The sequence below is a fragment of the Sphaeramia orbicularis genome, chromosome 7 (assembly GCF_902148855.1).
Source record: "Sphaeramia orbicularis chromosome 7, fSphaOr1.1, whole genome shotgun sequence".
Classification (NCBI taxonomy): Eukaryota; Metazoa; Chordata; class Actinopteri; order Kurtiformes; family Apogonidae; genus Sphaeramia; species Sphaeramia orbicularis.
In genome coordinates this window covers 47,787,154-47,793,612 of record NC_043963.1, presented here as the reverse complement: position 1 = coordinate 47,793,612, position 6,459 = coordinate 47,787,154, and positions in this window count along the sequence as shown.

Here is a 6,459-nt window from a genome sequence, read left to right as displayed (position 1 = left end):
AATAACTGGGACCTGTGTACATGGGTGGATGTCCAAGATGGGAGGAACCGAAGAACAATTAAGATCAATTAAAATACCAACACAGAGCAGTTAGTGACACCACCCATTTTCCATAGTTCCGTTAGCCTGAAAAAATACTAAATACTCTATAATGTTTATGTGAATATTACAGAACAACAAAAATTAAAAGAATTTTGCAGAAAACATGTAGAGTTTTAATCTTTAACCCATAAAGACTCAGAGCTGCTTTTGTGGCAGTTCTCAAATAAATTTTGCTCTCTATGTAACCTTTCTTAAGTGATTTATCATAATTTATTATAACATTACCCTTTGCATTTTGGTTTTTTTCAATGAAAATCAGTTATTTTCCTACATCTAATTTATTGATCATGAGGATGTTCATTAAAGATCAAATTAAAGTTGAGGTTTATTATATCAGAAACAGAAAAGTATGACTCTTTAAGCAAAATATATCATTAACTGAACATAAAAACAAACGTCTCAATCCACCATCATTCATCAAACTCCGTGGATTTTACTGGTAAGTATTGTAGAAGATGTTTCCATGTTCATTACAGAGCCTCTGAACATTTAAATGGGTCACATCTGATGACGAAAAGATGACAATCCACATTTTACATCAATCATGTATTGGTAGGTTTAGTGGTTCAGAAGCTATTAAATATTTTAGATCAGTAGATCATTTTGGTTGCCAATAGCTGTTTGGGTCTTTCAATCAGTCAATCAATCAATCAATCAATCAAATTTTATTTATACAGCACCTAATCACAACAAAAGTTATCTCACGACACTTTACATATAGAGCGGGTCAAAACCAAACTCTCAGTGAGGGTTAATAATATTTTGTTGAGGTAATAATCCTAATCCAGGGGATTTAAGGTCACAGCATTGTCTAATTCAAAACATACTTTGTTTTAACAAGTACCTTATACCTCCATTATTCTTGCAACAAAATCTTTTACGTATTTCCTTCAGTTACTAGTAGTTGTGGCCAAAAAAAAAAAACAACTTTGACCCCTGGCCACCCAAATCTCAATCACATCATCCTCGAGTGTTGAATGAATCATTTTTACAACTTAGAATCTACAAATGAATTGATAATTTCTAAACAAAATTACAAATTTAGCAAATTATATACAATTATACACAGCTATTTACAAAACAATTAGGTGTCACAAGACGATGGACAAACATGTTCAATTAATCATTTTTTAACAACTCAGAAAACTATACAGAACTATTTCTAAAAACAATCAGGTGACACAAGATGCACTATCTGATTGGTTGATGTGGTTCACTTTTCCAGCAAACACGATGACATGTTGTTGGTTTTTTTCACTAAAGTTCTTCCCTTAGAAGCCCATTTTTACCATCTCTTCCTGCACTGATATGCGCACCAAACATGATGACAACATTGCAGAAAATTATGTTTTCACAGAATTACTTTGACATCTGCATTTTCACACAAGTTGAAAGGAAGACTCAGCGATGCTTCGTCTGCTGCATCTTAAATTGGTTTGTGATTTGGATATGTTGGCACGTCCAGGTACTCTGAAGGGTTAAAGCTATTATTAAATCTGCAGTATGTAAGATTTTTTAGTGATTGGGTGAATAATTTCATATTAGCCTTTTAACACATTATAATTAAAGGTGTTTGAGAGGAAAAGCTTTCCGATCCCCTTTTTGCTCTGTTTCAGGCTTTAGACACTGTTCAATTAATGAAATTGGTTTTCAAATGACAAATTTCAGGGGGGTACTAAAACAGATGAGTGACAGCTGTATTGACCAATCACTGGACAAACCTGGGCTTTTGGTGTTCAGCCACAAAAACCTTTGATTTAGCCTATGCACAGTAAGAGAGTATACTGTCTAAGCAGTACAGGTCATGAACCTCCCCTCCTCCATGTTTATATGGAATTTCTGGAGCATGAGTACACAGCCAAAATGTTTGGGTTTTTTCATTTTTCACAGGCATTTCAGTCTTTTCAGTTACATTTCATGAGGCTGATTTGTGTTCAAATTGTCATATTTCTGATTATTACTATCCATCCATCCATCCATCCATCTTCTGAACCACTTTATCCCAAAAAGGTCGTGGGGGTGCTGGAGCTTATCCCAGATACCTTTGGGCGAAGGTGGGGTACACCCTGGACGCGTCACCAGTTCATCACAGGGCTGACATTTAGAGACGAACAACCAATCACTCTCATATTCACACCTATGAGCAATTTAGATTGACCAATAAACCTATTATTGCATGTCTTTGGACAGTGGGAGGAAGCCAGAGTACCCAGTACCACCCCTTATCATTATCATTATTATTATTGAATATAAATGGTCAGTTGACATTAGTACTGCCCTATCACGGCCCTGAATGTGTCAGACACATGGCCATAAACACATCAGGTGGTCGGCAGGTGGGCAGAACTGATCTCCGCATTTCTAGCTCCACCCATTTTTATAAATGGTCTACAGTTACTGTAATAAAATGTAAAATTGCTGTTTTAGCTATATATATATATATATATATATATATATATATATATATATATATATATATATATATATAAACCTAGTTTTTGCCTGAAAACAAACGGGAGTTGTAAACATGGTATAGTCAGTATTAGAACTTGCTGTTTGCTCTTCATCTTTTCAACAGGAAGAGAGATTACAATCCAAACTGAACACATAAACATGCTCATACTGTAAACTGTCCACTATCAGGCACGTACTGAATTAATTCCTCAGAGCCTGTGCAATGGGTGTACTCAAACTACACAGGGGGCTTTTTTTTAAAATTTATACAGTATAACACATTACAGTATGTACTACAAAGTATGATATAGTACATGTGCTAAATGCAAGTGTCAGAAGCTGTAGTTTCAGATTTCTTCTCACAAGTCAGTGAAGGAGCTTAAGTAACAGTAAACTTGACACAAATTTTCTATACAAAACAAAACACAGTTACGTGACACCAACTGAAAGTGTTACCATTAGTGTGACTAAAGTGTAACAGGAAACATACTGATGGAGGCGTGTCCTTCATTCCGTCAGTGTTATAATCACAGTCATATCTGAACTGATTGGTGCAGTTAAAACCACACAAAATGTTGACTCAAACATCTCCCTCACATGAAGCAGAACAGGGGAACACCTGTTATTTGGTGACGCCTGACAGACTTGAGTGATGATGATATGGGTAATATGACACGGGGAAACTCAGACTTTCTGGACTCTTGACCCTATAAACAACATGTTCCACTGATAATCTTTCAGAGTTATGTGGAAGAACAGCAAGTCCACAAATTAGACATTTTTAACTGACTTTTTGGTGATTTTGTCTTGTTTACACTGTGCTCAAAACTTTAGCAAAAATTAGCGGTAAAAAAAATCTGCATCTGAGCCTTTTCAGAATGAAATCAGTGTTCACTAGGTGAGATAATATGAATAATTTTTATATTTGCATCAAATTTTCCCATAAAATCTGTGAAAAAAAATAGACTCTTAGTCTTTGACAAACTTCTAAATTATTACAATTCAACCTGAGTGGTACCAGTCTCAAAATGTTTCATTAACAGTTTTTCAGAAGGTAAAATTTCCGGTGACTGAATGGACAGTCTGTGTTTCTAACCTGATCTCTCAAACTAGTAGTACCCGTAGAGGAACGCTGACATTTAGGATCACATTCCCTAAAAATAGATGACTGTGAAGTGTCTACAAGCTGCTCCGTGTAAAAAGACATGAGCATGGAAGCACAAGGGTGTTATGCAAGGGAATGAAAAGTGAATAACATTTTTTTATGATTTACAAATTGTAAACTAGACATTACTTAAACATTACACTGTAATAGCTGGAAAAGTAAAATGACATTTTAGAAATTCTGCAGTACAGTGTCTCACTACAGACAGTGCCTGTGTTAGTCTGGATCACACACTGAGTAGTTTTTGCTGTAATTCTAAATCTTTGCAATCATCTCTGTGATATTTGTTTCCTATGATGATCCTCTAGTGTTTGTACTAGTGTAAAGTACAAATGTTCTAACCCTTTCAAAACCTTAAATTAAATCTTCATACAAATGAAGTTTGTGCATGTTAGCAAAAATTTACCAATGCAAAAGTTGTACAAAGACAAAAAGAGAGGGGCAGAAACCTCATTTAAAACTCAGCTCTCAAAGTTTGCACAGTGTGTGTGACCAGTGTGCAGCCACTGCAAGTGAAGCCAATGCATGCAAGCATCTTAAATTATACTATCACTGACGAACACTAAATGCTGGCTTTAAAAAGCCCTGACTCCTGCAGACTTAATTAGGGCTCATACACTCCTCAAAATTTTAAGACCAGTTGAAAAACTGCAAGAATTTACATTTTGCACGGTTGGGTCTTGAGAAGGTTCTAAGTAGAGTTTCTAAATGCGAAAGAAGAGATGGGAGTGAGGAAAAAAAAAATTTGAGTAGGCAATTTATTGAAAACAACAATTAAACTGAAATAGGCTATTCATCAGCCGATCTAAAGTTTAAGACCACAGCCTTTAAAAGACAAAATCTGTGCAAAAATGTGGATTCAGTGTCATTTTCTGTCAGGTATTCACACTGTCATGACCTCCTGGTGCAAAAAAGTTTTCTCTCTTTGAATGTTGTTGAGTTGCATAAGTAAGGCCTCTTGCAATGTGCCATCACTGCTGAGGTTAGATGCAGTAAGACAGTCATTTTGAATCCACTGTCTGGAGCTGATGTCCATTTTTGTTAACTTCCCTTGCCATCCATCCCCAAATGTTCTCAAATGGATTTAGATCAGGGGAACATGCAGGATGGTCCAAAAGAGTGAGGTTATTCCTCTGTTCTCAGTCCTCTGTCAGGTGGGCAGTGTGAACTGCAGCGTTGTCCTGTTTTTAAACCCAGTCATCACCACATAGACAAGGGCCCTCAGTCATGCAACATCTCAGCCACCACTGACACCCCTGCACAATCTGAAGGTCCATTGTTCCACTGGAGGAAAAAGCACCCCAGATCATGATGGCCACGCCCCCTCCACTGTGCCGCCTAGAAAACATCTCCAGTGGGACCTCCTTGTCATGCCAGTAACATTGGAAGCCATCAGGACCGTCAAGGTTAAATTTTTTCTCATCAGAGAATAAAACTTTCTTCCATCTTTCAATTTCCCATGTTTGGTGCCCTCTTGCAAAGTCCAAATGGGTAATTTTGTGGCATTGAAGGAGACGATCCCTTTGAAGACATTCTCTGTTCTAAAAGCCCTTCTCTAGCAGATGCTGTCTGATGGTTATTGTCTTGTTTTTTTTAATGTCCCAATTTCAACCCTCCTCCTTTATCTGGGCTTGAGGACCAACTGAAGTGACCCAAAACAAATACTCTGGAGGAGTTACTTAGGTTAGTTATTTATTTGTTTAGTGGTTTGTTTTGTTTTCATCTTCATTTTCTTCTGTCTGGTTTGGTTTTTAATCTTACAGTCCACTTGGAACCCATAACAAGTCATGGTAAAATGTGAAAAGTTTTGACCAGAACATTTTAACCCTTTCATGCATTAATTGTGAGAACCTTAGTCAAGCTTTTTTTCTTCAGTGTTTTTATTCCTCCTTAGGTATGAAAAAAATAATGCGATCAAGGATTTTTTTTTTTTTTCTGTAGAGTTACAAAAATATCCATGCATTTAATTTTTGAAGTAAAGAAACATGTGTTTAAAACCCCATATCAGAGAGGGATATGAAAACAATGAAATAAAAACATGTTTAATGCTGCTAATCTGATGTCTTCTCACATTTTAACATATTCTAATGCAATTAATTCCTCACTTCATCGAGATAATGTGCAAAAAAAACCTTCTTGTCTAACAAATAACAATTGATTTACACTCAAACATGTTAGTGCAGATCAGGTTTATCAAGAACAGCAAAGTTACAGTAATGGTATGAATGTCAGGATATGAGATGATGTGTAAGTGTCCACTGGGTTGGCTGATATGGAACTAAAACAACTAAACCCATTAATATACAAGAGAACAGCTGGAGAATAACTGCCCACTGGAGTGACTTATGCATGAAGGGGTTAAATTTTCAGTCTACATTAACACTATAAATGCAGGGAGTGATTTATATTAAGTGATTTGTTTTAGACAAAGAACGATACATGCTTTCACATCAGAGTCTCCAGTAACACCAAAAGTTGATGGATTTGTCATTAGTCCCTTTTTTGATAAAGAGTCTCTAGAGGGGTCTGAAAAATCATTAAATATACCAACAAAGGGGCTCAGTTAGAAACACTGACTTTTGCAGCAGAGAAAATAATTTTGTGTCATCTAGAGGGAAAATGTGTGTTTTTTAGTGTCTGGGTCACTTTTCAGAAGTTACTAAAAGTTTCCAACCAATTTTAAACGTAGCTAAAGGTGCTTTTTTTTTTTTTTTTTTTAACAAAACAAAACAAAACAA